The sequence below is a fragment of the Sorghum bicolor genome, chromosome 1 (genome assembly GCF_000003195.3).
Source record: "Sorghum bicolor cultivar BTx623 chromosome 1, Sorghum_bicolor_NCBIv3, whole genome shotgun sequence".
In the NCBI taxonomy this organism is placed as follows: domain Eukaryota; kingdom Viridiplantae; phylum Streptophyta; class Magnoliopsida; order Poales; family Poaceae; genus Sorghum; species Sorghum bicolor.
Window position 1 is genome coordinate 49,419,421 of NC_012870.2, and position 21,156 is coordinate 49,440,576.

Here is a 21,156-nt window from a genome sequence, read left to right on the forward strand (position 1 = left end):
TTTGTTTGCTAACTTGGAGGATGCCAAACTTATAAGCTGGCACGCTTGTGATGAGTAAAAAAATGATGGGAAGCTAAGGCATCCAGCCGATGGCAAGCAATGACAAGATTTTAATAACAACCACTGAGACTTTGCTAACGAACCAACAAATGTTAGGTTTGCAATGAGTACTCACGCAAGTCACTGCCATGCTACATGAACCCTTGGCTCCTCTCCCGCATGTCGCACCGCCGCCGCCGACAGCAAGCAAAGGGTGAGACGTCCGTGGAAGCTATGGGCGTAGGAGGCAACGGTGCAACACGGCTTCCCGTCCGACGTCTACGCTCCCCGCCGCATCCTTCTCGTCTCCTCGAGCTCTGTAGGGTTCTTGGTTCTTGGACTGGGGGCCATGTCCTTAGTTTTGTTGGATTTTTCATATTCATTCGGCTTTTATTGCCCAAATCCAACCTACATGAAAATTTTCTTCTGATATAAGAGAGAACTATAATTTAATCTGTAGTAACCATTTAATTGTGGAACCTAGTTGCTTCACATGTAAGCCTCTGCAGGACCAACCTCCGTGTTAGCTAGATTTTGTCTTTAGACAATCCACTTTATGCATTTCTTATTCCTTATCACTGTTTGTTGTGTCATCTGCTACTGTATCTCATTGGCTTGTTGAGCATAACACTATGCTACTCTATCTTTTTGTTTACTGAAGATCATACCTTGTCCTCATAGGCTCATACGCTACATGGCTGTTAGTTGCCTCATTTAGTTACAGAACACCAAGCTACTTTTCATTCAGCAAGCTTTTGATTTAAAGAATTTTCTGATTGGAATACTCAAGTTTTGAATCTTGGCTCCGCCACAGATTTTGCTTGGTCTGATTTTGAAATTGTCCAGAAAGTATATCTGAAGTGCGTTGTTCTAGCGGTGACCGAGCTCTGTTGATTTTTGTATTGTTTGTTGCATTGCCAGTAAGCATGCATTGGTGTAGTACAAGAGGATCACAAATCACAGCATATATCACAACTGGCTAGCCTAGAACACAGGATTGAGCGCTAGAACACAAGAACAGGAGGATGAACTGGCAACTGTCGACAGGGAGACAGTGCCCTTTTTCACTATATGTGGTTTCAAGTTCACACACACGTACAAGATAGCTGAAGCGCTACCACGCTCCTCTTACACACGACTACTTATACCAGTAGTTTCCACAAACTCACACTTAAGAGAAAATGCAAGTTACAACACATTTTTCACTGACAGAAACAAACTGCTATCACACAGACACACACTGAGCGCGGTCACCACGCTCTCGGTCTCCAGCAACCGTTCCCGCCACCACTGCACATTTGAATTCAGCCAGTTGCCGCCTCTGCTTCTCCAGCTCTGTCAGCAACTCACTGCTCCCAGTGCTGCAGCAGGCTTAGCCAACAATTGGTACGTGGTATTTCATGGTCATCGTCCTTCTGTGTACTGTTAAACAATGCTAATCCTTTCGGTTAGGATCTGGTGTATAGGTTCATTGTATAGGTTTGGATTGTTGTACAAGTAGGTTTGTTGAGATCCAACCAATGTAATCTATATTGTTGTAAACGCCATGGAGAGGGCTGTTCTCTCCCTATATAACATGTAGCCGAGGACTCTGGAGAGTAACCTCGTTAACCCATCTCGTTTTACATGGTATCACGAGCCTTCTTCCAAACGGAATTACTCCATGGCTACTCCTTCTTCTTCCTCCGCGCTTGCTACTACCTACTACCCAATCACCTTTCTCCCCACCAACGAGAAGCTTAGCATGGCAAATTTTGCCTCATGGAGAGCCCAAGTCGTGTCGGCGCTGAATGGTTATCAGCTCGGCAAGTACATCCTTCCTGGGGTGGAGCCACAGTCCAAGTTCCTCGACACCAAGCCAGGAACGCAGATCGACTCCAAGGAGCCACCTGTGATCAATCCAGAATATGAGATCTGGATAGCGAAGGATCAGCAAGTGCTGAACTACCTTCTCTCCAATATGTCCAAGGAAATCCTTGGGCAGGTGAATCATGAAGTCACCGCATCCGCTGCTTGGGCAACCCCTGAAGGGTTGTTCTCGTCGCACTCCTGGGCGCCCGTCATTGCCACCAGGATGGATCTCGCCACAGCCTCAAAAGGTACTTCGTCAATTTCTGACTATTTTGGCAAGATGAAGCACTTGGCAGATGAGATGGCATCTGCTGGCAAGAAGTTGGAGGATGAGGAGCTCGTCTCCTTTATTCTCACCGGCCTTGATCGTGACTTCGACCCGGTGGTCACCACCGTCACCGCGCGCGTTGAACCGATCACCGTGACGGAGCTGTATACTCAGCTCGTGAGCCACGAGCAACGGATTGAGATCCGTGATGGAGGCAGCAACCAGTCCTCCGCAAACATTGCTGCCAAGTGGAGTCGCAACTCTGGCTCCAACACCGGCTCCCACCAAAACCGCAACGGCGGAAGCGGTGGTGGTGGTCACGCTGGAGGCGGCCACGGTGGCTTCAGCCGTGGCCCGAAGGGAGGTCGCGGTGGCCCAAACAACCAGAAGCGCCAGCCCTTTCCGCCTGGTGTCTACTGCCAGCTGTGCCAGAAGGAGGGACACACCGTTGTCGCATGCTTCAAAAGGTTCGACGCGACCTTCCTGCCTCCACAGAAGTCAGCGTCATCGGCAACGACAAGCTATGGTGTGGACAGCAACTCGTACATGGATACCGGGGCAACTGACCACATAACTTCGGAGCTGGACAAGCTCAATGTCCGCGATCGCTATCACGGCGGGGACCGGATCCATACTGCCAGTGGCTCAGGTATGGAGATCAAACATATTGGTCATGGTGTCTTGCATGCCCCTTCCACTAAACTCTCGTTACATAACATTCTTCATGTTCCTTGTGCAAATAAGAATCTTGTTTCTGCAAACCGCATTGCTCGTGACAATAATGTTTTCCTCAAATTTCACCCTGATCATTTTCTTGTCAAGGAACAGTCGACGAAGAAAAGACTCCTCAAAGGGGTGTGTGAGAATGGCCTCTACCCAGTCAAGCCGTTGAATAAAGAAGTGCTTGGAGTAACCAAGCCAACTACCTCCTTGTGGCATCATCGTCTAGGGCATGCATCCACTGCCATAGTCCACCAAGTTCTTCATCGCCACAAGCTTCCTTTCACCAAAGAGTCCAATAAAGCTAGTATCTGCGATGCCTGCCAGAGGGGCAAAAGTCACCAGCTTCCATATCCTAGGTCCACGAGTACTTCTTCTAGTCCTCTAGATCTAGTGTTATCTGATGTATGGGAACCTGCTCCAACCTCTATTGGCCGAAACAATTATTATGTGTCATTTATTGATGATTATAGTAAATTTGTTTGGATTTATTTGCTACGTCAAAAATCTGAAGTTTTTCAATGCTTCAAAAACTTCCAGTGTCTTGTTGAAAGGCAGTTTGATCGGAAAATTCGTACAATGCAAACAGATTGGGGTGGGGAATACCAAGCCCTAAGTTCCTTTTTTACACGCATGGGAATTTCTCACCAGGTTTCCTGTCCTCATGCACATCAGCAAAATGGATCTGCTGAGCGAAAGCACCGCCACATAGTTGAAATGGGACTCGCTTTGTTAGCACACGCCTCCATGCCATTAAAATTTTGGGATGAAGCTTTTAGCACAGCCGTGTTCATCATAAACCGGCTGCCCTCACATGTCATAGACAATGATACACCCTACTCTCGTCTCTTTGGTCAACAACCTGATTACTCCTCCCTTCGAACCTTTGGCTGCGCCTGCTGGCGTCATTTACGTCCCTATAACACAAGAAAGCTTGATTTTCGCTCTAAGCAATGTGTCTTTCTAGGGTATAGCAACCAGCACAAGGGGTTTAAGTGCCTGGACCCCAAAGAAGGTCGAGTATACATCTCACGCGATGTCATTTTTGATGAGCATGTGTTTCCTTTTTCTTCCCTTCATCCCAACGCTGGTGCACAATTGCGAGCCGAACTTTCTCTCCTTCCTGATATCCTCTTAAATCCTGGGGGTATGCATGCATCTGATCATAGTTTGTTTGCTCCTTTGCCTACTAATGCTTCACACTGTTCCATGGGAGACACAGCTGGTGCAGGTGACAAAACAGGTGAAAATTCGGCAACAAACGGTGGTGTGCAGTCCTTCCATGCTCCATATTTCATGTGTCCGCCGGGAGGGAGCAGCGGGCGATCCCAGGCTGATGCGTGTGAGCATTCAGGGGTTACCGCAGGCGAATCCACCCCGAGTGTCGAGCCGTCTGCGTCGTCTTCCTCAGCTGACGGATCTTCTGCGCCACTCCACGCTGAGAACGAGTCAAGGGCACACCGTGAAACTCCGCAGGCTGATCCCAACCCCTCCGGTGACTCGACGGCTTCAGCTCCCCATACTGATTCGGTGGGTGGATCAGGTGTGGGTGCTCTGGGATCTTATGTGTCTGCTCCAGATAGTGCCACGCTTGTGTTACCTACTGCTCAGCGCCCTGTTACTCGAGGACAACATGGGATCAGTAGACCAAAACAATACACAGATGGTACAGTGAGATGGTGTCAACTTGCTAGCACATCTGCAGAAGAACCCACTACAATCCGTGATGCTCTGCAAGACCCTCAGTGGAAAATGGCCATGGATGCAGAACATGATGCATTGCTCCGTAATAAGACGTGGCGTTTGGTTCCATGTCCCAAAGGGAAAAATGTTATTGATTGCAAGTGGGTCTATAAAATAAAACGACGTGCTGATGGCTCACTTGACAAATACAAGGCACGCCTAGTTGCAAAAGGGTACAAACAACGGTATGGTTTGGACTATGAGGACACTTTCAGTCCTGTTGTCAAGGCTGCCACCATTCGGATTATCTTGTCTATAGCTGTGTCACGAGGATGGTCGTTGAGGCAGCTTGATGTTCAAAATGCATTTCTTCATGGTGTTCTTAATGAGGAAGTGTATATGTATCAGCCACCTGGCTATGTTGATCCTCAACGCCCTGACTTTGTGTGCAAATTGGACAAGGCTCTTTATGGTCTTAAGCAAGCACCCCGTGCTTGGTATGCTCGGCTGTGTTCCAAGCTGGAACATCTTGGTTTTGTCCCATCTAAAACTGATACTTCTTTGTTCTATTACTCTAGGGGCGGGCACACCTTGTTCGTGTTGGTATATGTTGATGATATCATTGTCGTCAGCTCTTCTACCTCGGCTACTCGAGCGTTGTTGTCTGATTTACAGAAGGATTTTGCCTTGAAGGACCTAGGGGATTTGCACTATTTCTTGGGGATTGAGGTCAAGAGGGGAAATAATAGTTTGACTCTCACCCAAGAACGGTATGCAAATGATATTCTCAAGCGGTCAGGTATGGAAAAATGTAAGCCTATTGAGACACCTCTGTCATACTCAGAAAAGCTCAGTCTTGAATCCGGTGACAAGCTTGGTCCAGATGACTGCACGAAATACCGTAGCATGGTAGGAGCCTTGCAGTATTTAACTTTGACTCGACCTGATATTGCTTTCGCTGTAAACAAAGTATGCCAGTTTTTGCAAGCGCCAACTACAGTTCATTGGAGTGCCGTGAAGAGGATCCTGCGATATGTGCGTGGCACCACGAATATGGGGCTTTGTATCAGGAAGTCATTGTCTATGGTGGTCAGTGCATTCTCTGATGCGGACTGGGCAGGCTGTATTGATGATCGAAGATCAACTGGTGGTTTTGCGGTATTTCTGGGTGATAATCTGATTTCATGGACAGCAAAGAAGCAGCCAACAGTATCAAGGTCCAGTACAGAGGCTGAGTACAAATCTTTAGCCAATGCTACGGCAGAAGTGCTATGGGTTCAGAAACTCTTGAGTGAACTCAGAATACCGCATCCCCCTAAGGCAAGGCTTTGGTGTGATAATCTTGGAGCCACATATCTATCTGCCAATCCTATTTTCCATGCTCGTACAAAGCACATTGAAATAGATTTTCATTTTGTCCGTGAACGAGTGGCTCAAAGACTGCTGGAGATTCGTTTTGTTCATACTGATGATCAGCTAGCTGATGGGTTTACAAAGGCATTGCCTATTGCTAAGTTTCGGATCTTCAGGAACAATCTCAACCTCAAATGTGGCTGAGATTGAGAGGGGATGTGAAACGATGCTAATCCTTTCGGTTAGGATCTGGTGTCTAGGTTCATTGTATAGGTTTGGATTGTTGTACAAGTAGGTTTGTTGAGATCCAACCAATGTAATCTATCTTGTTGTAAACGCCATGGAGAGGGTTGTTCTCTCCCTATATAACATGTAGTCGAGGACTCTGGAGAGTAACCTCGTTAACCCATCTCGTTTTACATGTACAACACATGGGAAGAAGGAAAAACAATCACCACGGGTATAACTCATATGAAGAAGCCTGTGAAGCTTACAATGCCTTTTTGGCTAGACAACCAACAGCCCAGCCAACAGTCTCTCTAGCGACTAGGTCGGCACTTTTATTACTTTGACATTTTTTATTTGTAGATAATTTTGTTGGTTGAATTTGCCTTCTATTTGTATTGAAAGAGACAAGCTCGCAGGCAGCAGCAGCACACCACAGGTTGTAGTAGTGTTCCAGGAGGTACTGATGTGGAGTTTTGCAACGCCGAGTGGCTGTATTGGAGGAAGCTTATAATGCCTCATTGGCCAAAAAGAAATGACCCAGCCTACAGTCTCTCCAGTGACTAGGTGAGCACTTGTATTACTTGTGTCACATTTTCTATTTCTAGATCATTTTGTTGATTGAATTCACCTTTATGAGTATCGCAGGCAGGAGCAGCACACATATGCAGGGTCTAGTAGTAAGCCTGGGCATATTACCCGCTACCCATTACCCAAACCCGAACTACCCGGACCCAAACCTGAACTACACGAACCCGCACTACCCGATATCTAGTTCGGATAGTGAATCCTATTACCCGAATTTATATTGGGTAATTCAGGTAACGATGTCTAGTACCCGAACTACTCGTTACCCGTAATAGGAATGCATCCCCTAAAATCCTGCAGTCGTCGCAACTAGGTGGCTTGCACCAGGCAGCATGCTTAACGCCTTGAAGGCTTGAACTTTTGTATTTGTGCCTTCTACCTTGTCAGTATTAGTAGTCAGTAACTATATATGTCTTTGTGTGTTGTGTTTTGCACTTGGATCTGAATGTTGCATTTGCATAAGACTACTAAGTATCATTGTTGTGACAATGTTTGTGATGAACTGCAAGGTCGGTTGAAACTAGTAGTGCTCCGGGAGAGTTTCTGCAACACCGAGTGGCTGAATTGGAGGATGAGAATGCTGCCCTACAACATCAGTGGCTGAATTGGAGGATGAGAATGCTGCCCTGCATATGCTACTTGCAGAACATGAGGGAAACAGCCAAAAGAACGATACTGATCGATTTGAAGAACGTTTTGGCCATGGTGATAGCCAAACTGAATATGAAGTGAGGCATCATGTAGTAGGCATCTTTTGGTGGTTCTATGTGTGATAAACTTGGTCTATAATGTTTGTCAAGTGATGAACTTGGACTGATGTAGATCTGTGGTAAACTTTGCCTATGTGTAGTTTGTATTTCCAAATTAAATACTTGTTTGTTTAATCTAAACAATACTTATAAAGTTAGGGATAAGAATTCTCTGCATCTCATAAAGCATCAACATCCTCGCCACCATCGGTACGCCCCACTGTCTCTGTGCCGCTCCATCGCTGGCCCGTGCCGTCGCTCCATCCCCGGCCATGAGCCGAATTTGGTGAATATAACTTGGATTCGTCTCCCATAAATCGGATTAGATAACTCCAGCACTGCCAGTAGCAGGTGGAGGCCCTACCCTGCAAGCAAGTCCACATCAGTCCTTGTTGTGCCCTCAGCTCTCACTGATCCAAGACGTAAGTACTTAAGCCTTGACATTAACCCTTAGACATCAATTGCAACAAAGTACAAGCCTGACATTAACCCCATAATACATAAGTTCATACGAGATAGCAGTGCCCTTAGCCGTCCATTCTGACTAGTTTTCTTAAATTAAATAGATCTACTGTCTTGTACCGTAGCATCCCTAGAAGTAGTCAGCCATACGGAGTACTGTGTCCCCTTATCCAACTAGTTTTCTTACAATAAGAAGGAATTGGCTGTTAGTTTTGATGAATTATCTGCAATCCTAAAGTTACAGTTTAAGCTAGGCAAAAGGAACTGCTGTTGGCCATAACATAAGTTTAACGTTGCCTTACAAGATAAAAGGCACATTAGATGCTTTACAATGTTTCACCATATTGTCAGTGAGCAGCCTTTCCACTACAGACTCCATTGCCGGTGGTGGCAGTGGCGGCGGGGCCGCACCGCGTCCTGCTGCCACTTGGTTGGCCACCTTCGGCGGGGCCATTTAGATATACATCGTGAAACCAGGCATGAGCGGTAGTAGGATCCATGTGGCACCCTCAGCGGGATGTAGGCTGGGGCTACGAGACTGAGGGAGCTGATGGAGTGCCATTGTTGTTAGCTGCTCTAGTGGGTGGTGTCAAAGGAGGAAGTCAAGCATCCAAGAGATATAAAAAGGATAGAATGCAAGATATGGATATGAAGCGGCACGACCAGGGGTGCAGGAAGCGAGGCAGCAGATTACTTGATGAAACATCTCCAAAGAAAAAAGTGGTTTCTTAAAAAAGCGGTTTCTTCATTGAACCCTACCGAGTGTGAATGGAGTCGTGGCGGTGTGAGCGTATACAGGTAAATTGCAGTTAAATAGGGTAAATACATAAACTAACAGGATATTTATTCCTGACACATTTATTGTTTAAGAAAGTAATACCATCATCTGTTCAGTATTTTGAACTCAAATTTAGAGGGGAAATGCTTGAATAATATCACAAATGGATATTTTATTGTGGTAAAACATCACAAGTACAACAATAGTTAATGTTAGCAACTAAACATAAGAGTGCTTTGTTTTTATAGCACATAATTTCAAGAGACTAACAAAGTCTTGTGCGAATTAAAGCTAAAATAAAAATACTTAATATTTACTGCACATAATTACGAGAGACTAACAAAATCTTGTGCGAGAGCTGAAATTTAAATAACACAACAAATAGCCGAATGAGCTAACAAACTCGAACTGAGGCAAACTTTAGAATTGGGCCCACCTCGGCCCATTAGGCGCACAGAGTGGAAAGTAGAGAGGGCGTCATGGTAATAGGTTTGGACATCCGAACACTCCGCACGTATCGGGCATCTGAACTGTGTGTATTGTAGGCTGGACTGCTTTGTGTCCTTGCCCGTGGCTACCGGCCTCACAAGCGCCCTTGACCTCATCACATGTAAGGTAATTTTCAGTTAAATAGGGTAAATACAGCGGTGGGTAAATACCTTTATATGAGGGTAAATGAATAGTGGTAGGTGAGTAATGAGAGATGTAATCAAATCCATGAGATGGTGCCACCTCCGTCTCCTCAGTCGTCTGAAATCCGAATACTATTGAGACAATAGCAGCTCAAGAAAGCATTACAAAGTTGAGACAACAGTAGCTTCAGCCAACTACAACCTGACAGGACAATTAAATATTAGGAAACATTTCAAAATTCCAGAATAATTATCGTCTAGAATTATTGAGACGACTGTAGCTTCAGGAGGGACAAATGTCTCCACGATTTGTAATGTTGCCCAATCAACTTTTTTTATAGTTTCCACGTCATTTACTTGGGACCTACAAACAAGTGAAACCTACATTATACTACTGTACTGGTAATATACAAAATAAAAGATATAATAAATTATATACCTTTCCACTTCGAGCACAGGAACATTATACTCTATTGCCGGATGAGAAATAGTAGGCAGCAAATCTATTACTAAGGCTAGAGTGCCGATATTGGCCTCCACTGCTGGCTGTGCAAGGCCATCGGCGCCTTCAGCCTGGGCGGCCAGACCATTGGGAGCCGCGGCCACGGAATCAGGCTGCGCATCCAGGATCCCTGATGGCGTTTTCAGACCACTGGGAGCCACGTCCAGGCCACCAGGATGGCTGGCTCCATCAACACCAGGCGGAGGGTCTCCATCCACCATCGGCACCAGGCAGGGGAGGGAGTTCACGTGCACCAGAGATCAGAAGACACAAGTGTACTAGAGATCGGAAGGCACATGCACTAGAAGGGCCAGCGGCGTGCACAGGAGTGGTCGGGCGGCCGGCCGGCGGCCTCGCTAGGCGCCGTCACGCAACACACGGAGATGAATCGATCGGTAGGTCACGGGTAGATGAGTTCCCGTATCTAATCCGTAGGTAGAAGAGTAAAAGAGTCAAAAGAGAAAAGAAATACATGTATTTAGATGAGAAAAGAGACTTAATACATAAAATATCATGAAAAATAAAGTGCAAATGTTTCGGATGTCGTTTTAGCGATGTCAACGTTAGGAATCCTATTTTAACAAAGCCACGCGTTTGGGAGTCCTAGAATAGCAATTTTCTCTTATTATGTAACTGATATATAGTAATAAATCACTTGTTCCTGTTGGATTCAGTCAGAGTTTCTAGTAGAGCACTCTCAACTCTGAAGAGCATTTTGAATTGGCTGATGCTCTGCAGTGTACTCAATACTTGCATTGGTATACTAATAATAGTTTTTGTATTAGATTTTATGGTGTTTATTTACTTCTAACTTTTTCATTAATTTTTACTTTGTTGTAGTAGAGACTCTGACATCATGCTGCCTCTCCAAATCTACCGGTCCAAATTTAAATTGTGCGCCTTTCTGCCGCCTCAACTTATATATCCAGTCCCACATTAGTGTCCATGATCCCCATCTCCCTTCCATAAGCGATGATGCTGATAATCTTCACACATGCCAAGTTGTTGATCTAGCAAACTTGAGAAGCACACCCTTCCCTGCTAGATTCCTAAAGTGACATTTCGGAAGTTTAGGTTGTTGTTCTACCCTATTTTGCTGAAATTTGGAACTAGTGCCATATTTTATGAACTTTATATGTCACTAGTATAGACGCATACTGTACAGGCGGCTGAAAACCCATTTGTACTGGCGTTTTTCAGCACCGCCTGCGCTGGAGGCCAGTAGAAATGGAACATTTCTACAGGAGTTATGCCAACCGCCTATAGAAATGTTTTTCCAGAAAATAGGAAATCGGTTTTTAAAAATAGAAAAGAAAGATTTTAATACAGGGAAGGACCATCGGATTTTAAAATAGAAAAAGCTTTTTTTCGCGTAAAATCGCATGCTTCGCGGCCGGTGGGATTCGAACCTGCGACCTTTCCCTTGCGCGTAGCCTCCTCTACCACTCCACCTATCACTCATTTGTATCTATATTAGAGTTTAGTTCCCCACATATTATCCCAAACCGAGCATATATTGATTATTTGAGGCTCTAAACGGATTCCAATGAAAAAGTTGTCAACTACAAAGTTTCATAACTTTTTAAGATCTACAACTTTTATATTGGAAGTTTTTCCATCCGAGGTCATTTACAAAATTTGAATTTCAAATTTTAGAAATTCAAACATAGTTTTCGACGACAAGATGATGTCAAATGAAAAAATTATCAACTACAAAGTTTCATAACTTTTCGAGATCTACAACTTTCATGTTGACAGTTTTTTCAAACAAGGTCATTTGAAAAACTCAAAAAATTTAATTTCAAATTATTTCTACAGGCGGCTTTCTTAACAAACCGCCTGTAGAAATATGATTTGTACAGGCGGTTTCTTGGGAGAACCGCCTGTAGAAATACATGATTTCTACAGGCGGTTTTCTTAGGAAAACCGCCTGTAGAAATATGATTTTTAGTGGCGGTTCCTTAGGACAACCGCCAGTAGAAATGCATGATTTCTACTGGCGGTTCAGTTAGGAAAACCGCCTGTGAAAATGCATCTTCACAGACGGTTCGTAGTTCTGACACCGCCCTTTTTACACCACAGACGCGTGATAACTACAACCGCCTGTAGTATAAAAAGGAGGCGTCGGCGTTGTACTCTTTTCTACTAGTGTGTCCCTAACATGGAAATATTGCTTTCATTTTAGAATGTTGGGTTTCCTATGCAAACGTTTCCTTTTACTATGAAAATGTTGGTTTCAGTGCTTCCACTGAACACAACAATGCAGGAAAAGCAACATGACTGGTGTTAATCCCAAATTTTGGCAAGACAGGATCTACGTGTGAGACCGCCTCATAAAGGGAAAAAGTGGCTGATTATTGGATCGACTAAATAGAAGCTTGGACGGAGATAGTCGATCAGGATGTGTTGGGCCACGACGAGATGCGAAGGAAGACCTGTCGAACTTCATTACAGGGAAGGATTGGAGTCCAAGTTACCTTTTATTTTTTACTAGTCGTATGATATTAGGACATATGATTAGGTTTCTGGGCTACAAATATCAAAGACCTTATCATTGTAAAAATAATTACACAATCCAATAAAAAACCCTTTCGGCTCTGGCCACCAACCTTAGGAGTAGGTGTAAGAGTGGGTCTCGACAAGACCTTCGACAAATCGAGGTGCGTCGGTTGATTTGGACCTTCGGTTTGCTTGTAAGTATTGTCACGGTTCATATTTCGAACTCATGTTAAGCTTGATTTGAACTAGTTATCGGTTTAGATCTTGTTTGTAAGGCTACATTGTTTTAATCTCTTACGAAGAATTGGTCTAAGCTGGTTACCGACTCTACTAAATTGGCAATTTAATAGATTTATTAAGTCATTGATATTGTTTATAATTAACAATTCATTTATTATAACAATATCCTGCCCAATCAAGATTTGATAGATTAGTTTGAGCTTTAACATATATCGTAACAAGTTCTAATAAACATCAGTCATCGAATAGTTATTTAAACTTATAATAACTAATCTATTAATCTTGGTTGTTACATGTTGTGCGCTCGAGATATCTATTTAATCATAATTAATCTAGAAATTAATCTAAATTTAATCATGACAAAGTAGATAGATCTTGTTCGTGCTTCACGGACCCTACATTTGCTAAAGAGTCGATCCAGTTAAGCTTCAATGAATAGTGTATGCACGGAAATTCAATTATGACATTAAATAGACTAGTCATCTACGTTGAATTTATTGAAGTCCGCTGGCCTTTAGACCAGGTGAATATAAGTTTAATATAATTGTGAAAGTAATTTACTAAAACCGCAGACATGTAGACCAGTTTTAGTGAATTATTGTTTAAATAAAAGAATAAACATGTGTAAACTATCTATTTTATATAAACGATGTATCGACTAAATAATCGATCCAGCTACCTTCACTAATAACCCGATTACTCAATTCATATTTAAAAGTGATTGAATCAATAAATAATAAATGTCGTAGTTTGTTATTATTGAATTATTGCTAGGAGTTAACTTTTTAGTCAATTTTCATCGTTTAATGGCTACTTTAAGCCACACATTCTGGAATTGCATGGCAGCAACCAACATATTCCATAATTTGACATTTGATTTTCTCCCTTATCAATTTCGGATCAAGTTGACTGGCACGTCATGGATTCAAATCACCAGGTTTAGTTCGTGTGTTGAGGCTCAGGAGATAAAAACTCTAGTTTCTAAACCCTTTCTGACAGCCTTTAAGTGTGTTGCACAAAGACAAATTTTTTGTGCCAACAACTAGAAAACGTGACAGTTGATGCACCTTGGCCCAGCTTGTATCCGCTCAACTGTGGCAGGCCGAGCCCAGCAGCCAACAGCCAGCAGCCCACCCTGCTGCAGCATGCTGAGCCCAGCAACTACCAGCCCACCCTGGTCCAGCAGCCAGCAGCTCACGAGGACTCAAGACAAGAGACCAAAATTAACTTGCACTGATGCTGCTATGGTTACTATCAACTCAAAACTAGCAGTGAGCATGGGGGCGGAGGCTGAGAAAGGCCGCACCGTAGCTAGCCGCCAGTGCGGCTGCCTGCAGCCACATAGCAACTCGCGGCAAGCGACGGGGGCAGGGGGCTCCGATCCGCAGCCACCCAGGGGACGGGTGCTCGGCGCTGGCCGCAGGGGCAGGGGCCATGATAGGGGCCGCAAGTGATAGGCACGACTCTACAGTCTACATACTACGGGTCTCCATCCTGATTCCTCCACTCTTCATACTCCAATTTGATCTTAGTTGCAAGTATTGGTTTAGAGTTTCCTGATTTGCAATGTACAGACCTACAGCCTTCGGGATCGGGACGGCGACCTGGAGCCGTCCAGCCTGCGAGATCAGGACGGCGATCTCGAGCAGTCCGCATGTCTTAAGATTTGGCAGGTTTGTTCATGTACCCAACTGGAGCTCTTCTTCACATGAGTTGAGATCAGAAACGTGAAACAACATCAAACACTGATGATTTCAAATCTATTTTATCACTATTGTACGGAGTTGGGGAAGCAAATTTGCTTGAAGATGGTACCAAAGAAATTGGTTGGCTTGAGCCTTCACTCCCTACTCTCTTTATTAACCTGTCGTGGGCAAATATGGTAGTATTCTTATATGTACTTGAAGCAATATGCCAGGTTTTCTTGATGTGTCTATTTTGTTTATGCAGTTCACCGGCCTGACTTGTTCGGGATCTTATGTGAGACTTCTCCATTAGTCTGTCTGAGACTCATTTGGGAACCCAAACTAAAATGGGTCTACCCATTTTGGATATCAGGAGAGGCATAATCCAAATTTGGGTATCCTCTCTCCTCGAGATCCATTTGCAGAGAGTGTTATCTTTTAGGTCTTACTGTTTACCACCTGACTCACTCGAGTACTGAATCGTAAACCTGACTCACTCGAGTACTGAATCAGGCGCTTTACGATCATATAACAATAATCATCATAAACCACATCTATATCGAATATGCAACTAGAATAAACTAAGAACTGAATAAATAACAATATCTTGAAGTAGAGCAAAGTCATAATGAAATACAAGATAATATTACCAATTTCTAGAAGACAGATCTAGAATCCCGAGCGGCGCGCTCGACCTCTACTTGAACCTCGCAGATGCCTATATTAAGAACTTGAAGAACTAGAGCTCTATTTCTAATCTCTGGAAACCTTAACTTCTGACTACTCTTGATAAATGAAGGAGGAGGAATGAATTGAATTTGGGTTCACTCTGGGAGGGCGTCTGCCCCTCAATTTATAGCCTAGTGGGGTGCACGCGTGCCGTTGGATCAAACCGACTTAATGAGCGGTCGAGATGGCTGCTCAGAGGCGGTGGAAGAAGCTTCTGGAAGGGGAGGCCAAACCCTAGCTGCAGAGGGCCGGCCGGCGCTTGGGTGGGGCCGGCCAGCCCCACTTGGCAGCCAGTTGCTCCCCGTTTCGCCGGGTGTCTTCTGGAGTCTTCCTTAATCCTCTGGTGTCATCCTCCCGTCGCGGATACGTTTCGTGGCGAATTAGCACCTTAATCCCTTTTTTCAACATTTTTTGAAATAATCCCTAAAAATCACAAAATATGCAAAACTCGTGGAAATTGTCAGTTTAAACCCTATACTAGTGTGTATTCATGTTTTCCTTTGAGTTTAAAGTTCTAATAATATTTGACGTTATCGACCGTCAACAGCTGCTATTGCCTGTAAGTGTGTGATTATTAGATTATGTGCATATATACATATATATATATTATCCTCACACTATATATTTTGATATATGCAGATATTAGATGGTAGAACTAAGAAAGAGAAATGATAACAATGTTGGTTTCATTGATCCATATGTCGTGCACATATAGAGCCCCTTCCGAATGGCACAATGACGTGCAGCCTATACACATAAGGACAGAGTCCGTCCTATACCCAAAACGGCAAGCCCCTCTAGCGCCCTTACGGGTAACCTCTAGCAAGGTAAAAAAGTTCATCCTACTTAGCTAAAGCCAGAGCCATAATAGACCTCATGGTTGCACTGTCAATCCCGGTGATCACTTATAGAAAAATCCTCAAGTTGCTAAAAAGCCATTTTTATCGTTTGTTGCTTAAACATTAATCAAGACACAAGACCATGGTCATAGAAATAAACCCAATGCTATACTTGCCTTAATCAAAGATTTCCTACTGATCCTACTGATTCTGCTAGTTACAAAGTTACTTACCTTGTTCACTAAAGCACTCCTCACTGTCAATATCCAATCATCAATCATCAACACACAAACAATCGGAGCCAAATATACACAAAGCAGAAAAACTATATTAGAACAGTACACCAATAGTAATAAGGCCTTGTTTAGTTCGCAAATAAATTTGGTTTTGGCTACTTTAGCATTTTCGTTTTTATTTGACAAACATTGTCCAATCACGGAGTAATTAGCCTCAAAAGATTCATCTTACAAATTATAAGTAAACTATACAATTAGTTTTTATTTTAGTCTATACTTAATGATCCATGCATACGACCAAAGATTCAATGTGACAGGGAATCTTGAAAATTTTTGCGAACTAAACAAGGCCTAAAACAAATATAAAAGTTTATAAAAGCATCCTACGCATCTCTACGAACACATAGACATAAAGATCACAAAAATCGGAGCTAAAACGGAGAAGATATGTATTTTCTAAGATTTCCTATAAAAAATAATTAATTAAATAGGATCACGAAATTAAAAGTTTCAAACTAGTGAACAAAGTTTAGTAACATGTAGATCTCATGGAAACGAACCTAACACATTTTGAATGGGTCAAATCAGAGTTAAAACAAATATTTTATGACTAAAATAAATCCAGTGGTAGTTATGTAAATCTATGAAACGTATTTTGAATCTGAGTATACGAATTTATGCTTGCAAATAAGAAAAACATTTTCCTAAAAACTGTCATGGACTGCAGGTTTGATTCCTTAAAACTCTAGGGGCTGTTTAACAAATTTCCACTCGAAGGGGTATTGGCCAATCTGAGCCATTGGATCGGCAAGGAACGGCCCAGATTAAAATAAAGAGAGAGAAGATTGTTTGGCCACTGACAGCGAGCCTCCATGGTGGCGCCATGGCCAGACCTCACCAGCGTTAGTGGACTCGGTGATTTAGACCGTGATGTGATGAAGCAAGTGCATGGGGAGCAAGAGAAGGTTGTTTTGAACTCACCACAGGAAAAAATGATGGGCAAGGAAGGCTCAAGGATGGCCGGCGTCGCAATACGGTGAAGAGGGAGGGAACTCCTATGAGAGTTGAGCTACGAGGATAAAGCTTGAAGCCCCTACGAGAATTCAGTGTCGATGACGGAGCAGTAGCACTACTACAAAAAACTTTTTGGGAGACATTTTGCTTTGGGCTATGGAGGCGGCCGGCTGGCGGCCCGCCTTGGTTAACCTAGGCTAGGCTGCCAGCCGGGCAACTGTCACGGTTATTACATTAACCGTGGCGGTCACTGTAACGAAACCGCCATGGTTAATCCCTCATTATCCGAGGCGGTCGGCCTAATCGAACCGTAGCGGTTAATATATTAACCGTGGCGGTTTCTTTAGAGAAACCGTCTCGGTTAATTTTTTAACCATGGCGGGCGTCTTAAGTGAACCTTTATGGTTAATATATTAACCGTGGCGGTTGCTTTCGCGGCCACCACCACGGTTAATGTGTGATTATCCGTGGCAGTTACTTTAAACGGCCCGCCACGGTTAAGGGTGTGCCTATAAAAGCAGCAGCTCGACCCCTTCTTCTTCTCCGTGGCTCCTTCTTCATTTATTAGGGTTTCGACCTCAAACCCTAATATTTGATATCTTAGAGGGGAAAGCTTTTTGCCCTTTTATTTGGTGAAGGGGGCATTGCGAGAGGTGGATTTCTTACTCTCTAACTCTCATTTTCTTCCTTTGGCATTATTTAGGTGGTTTTGCTAGATCTAGATCTAGATCCAAATGTTTTAGATCTAGATCCAAATGGAGGAGAGAAATAAAACTAGATTTAGGGCAACTCACATGTTTTCATATGTCTTTATTTGTGTGTGCTAGGTGGTCATAGCCATTATGGATAGGGAAGAGTGGATGTATAAGATACCGAGGGTCAGCAACGATTTAGCTTTTCTGGGACATGTGAGAAAGTTTGTTGCTGCTGCAAAAAAGCACTGTGTGTCTTTGGGTCGAGAGCGCATCATTTGTCCGTGCAATAGCTATAAGAACAACCTTGTACATGATGATAACGTGGTGCAGTCTCACTTGATCCGGCATGGCTTCGTCAAGGACTACACCATCTGGAAGTATCACGGTGAAGAAGCAGATCCAAGTGTGACAGGTGCATCTGGCGGAGGTAACTCGTGAACGGTGAATGATGGGGGACGGCAACCATTTGCATCAGCGGGCAGTGATAGTGTGAACCATGATTACATCAGCCTCCATGATCTGATTGGAGACGGTGGCGGTGATGATGATGAGTAGGGTGATGTTGTCTTGGGGCCCGAAGATGTGGAGATTTTTTTAAATGTTGCTAACTGTATGGATCAAGATGACATTCTGTTTGGAAATCCGAAGTGGTTAGAGAATTTCAAAGAGATGAAGCAGGCAGCAATTGATCCACTGTATGAGGGTTGTCCAAAGCATTTGATGGTGTTGCGTTTTAACCTCCACATGCTCATGCTGAAGGCTCGCCATGGGTGGTGCGACACAAGCTTTAATGACCTGTCAGAGAGGCTTGCTGACTCATACCCAGAGGGTAACAAGGAGCCTGCCAATACCTACCGAGCAAAGAAGATGATCCGTCCAGTGGCGATGACGCTTAAAAAGTTTCATGCATGCCCTAACCACTGTATTCTATATCGGGGTAAGTATGAGAACTTGCAGAGCTGTCCGCACTGTGGTGCGAGTCGATATAAGAGGAATGCCGGTTGTCGTGCAGACGCAGATGTTGAGGGACCAACAAAGAGAGGAAACAAGAAGGCGAAGACCCAGACGGCCAAGAAGCAGATCCCATCTCCCGAGGATGAGGAAGAAGGGGGTTACATGCAGAGGAAAAGCCTTGCACTCTCAGTGTGGTACCTACCAGTGATCGATCGCCTACGTGCGCTATTTGGAAACCCAGAGGATGCCCAACTGATGTCGTGGCATGCATCAATAGAACGAATGAAGGATGATGGCAAGTTGTGACACCCCTCTGATGGCAAGCAGTGGAAGCGGTTTGACGCCAAGTTTCCAAAAGAGTTTGGTGATGAGGTGAGGAATGTCAGGTTCGCACTAAGTACCGATGGGATGAATCCGTTCGGTGACCTCAGTAGCTCCCACGGCACATGGCCAGTCATCCTAACCATCTACAACCTACCTCCATATCTATGTCAGAAGCGCAAGTATCTTTTACTAACCATGATTATTTCCGGACCACGATAGCCAGGCAATGATATAGATGTGTTCCTAGAGCCGCTCATGGAGGACATGAAGATACTATGGGAAAAAAGGGTCAATATGATGGATGCATCACGAAAGAAGTACTTCACTCTTAAAGCCATCATCTTTGTCACCATCACCGATTACCCTGGCCTTTTTTCACTATCGGGGCAGATCAATGGTAAGTCAGGTTGTGTAGTCTGCATTGACTGTACATGCTATACTTACCTTAGTGCATCAAAAAAGTTGGTGTACATGAGGCACAGGCGATTTCTTAACAAAAAGCACAGGTACTGACACCCTTTAATGAATCAATTCTTTGATAACCAGGCAGAACCTCAAACTGTTGAGCCCAAGAAGATGGGTTATGGGCAAAAGGTGTTTGACATTGTCAAGGGCATAAACTTTGAGTTTGGGAAGAAGAAGAAAGTTGAGCAAGGTGAGACCATAACAATGAAGAAGAGGAAGCGGGGTACGATTGAGGAAGAAGGAAAACCTACCCCTACCGTTCCTTTTAAGAAGCAGTCGTGTTTCTTCAAGTACCTATCATACTGGAAGGAGCTAGATACACCTCATGCCATTGACTGCATGCACCTAGAGAAGAATGTGTTTGAGAGCACAATCGGGGTCCTACTAGACATCAAGACTAAGACGAAGGATGGTCTGAAGTCACATCTGGATCTTGCGAACTAGGACATTAGGACCGAAATTCATCCAACACCGACCGCACAAAGCGGGAAAGTGGACCTTACGGGTGCGAGCTACAACCTCACGACAGATGAGAAGCGGGACATGTGCTAGTGGCTTAGAGGTGTGAAGGTGCCGACCGGTTTCTGTTCCAACATCAAGAGCGTAGTCTCAATGAAGGACCTCACACTCACCAGCTTCAATGCACATGACTGTCATGTCATGCTCACAGTTTTCCTCCCAATTGTGATCAAGGCTATCGAACCAGAGTATGTGAAAATGGTAATCACATGCCTAGGTTACTTCTTCAACTTTATCACACAAAAGGTCATCAATGATGCTGAGCTGTCAGCACTAAAACAGTTCATCGTAGAGACTCTTTGACAAATCGAGATGTGCTTCCCGCCATCTTTATTCAATATTATGCCACACTTTATGATGCACATGGTTGATCAGATATAGGAACTTGGGCCTGTCTACCTGCACTAGATGTGGACGTATGAGAGGTTCATGTCGACCCTGAATAGATATGTCCATAACCGTGCTTACCTGGAGGGCTCTATGATTGAGGCATACACAACAGAGGAGGCCATTAACTGCTGCATGAAATACATCCTGGATGGAAATGCAATTGGGCTGCCCGTCCCTGTGCATGAAGGCAAAACCATGGGTATGGGGTGCACGGGGAGGAAAGTACACATGGATGTACAAGAAGAACAGTTGCAAGAGGCTCATCACAGCACCCTTAATCAGTTAGTGGTCATGGACACTTGGGTTGAGATGCACCTAAAGGAGATTCACCGTTGTCGTAACGGATGCACAGAGGCATGGGTACAGAGACAGCACAAGATGAATTTCACAACGTGTATCCAACAGCAGGGCATACCTCCCTATGGTGAAACTGATGAAGCGAGGCTTGCATCCGGTCCATCCTCCCTGATAACCTCATGGCATGGATACAATATCAATGGATACAGGTTTCACGCAAAAGAGAAGGACAGGAAGAGCGCAGCACAGAATAGCGGTGTTCGATATGAGGGCATCGACGGGGCCACAGGGGAGACCAAGACATACTATGGGCAGATTGAAGAGATATGGGAACTTGACTACGGTGGGGAACTACAGATACCAATCTTTCGGTGCCAATGGGTCAAGCCAAAGGCAATTATCGTGGACGAGTATGGGCTA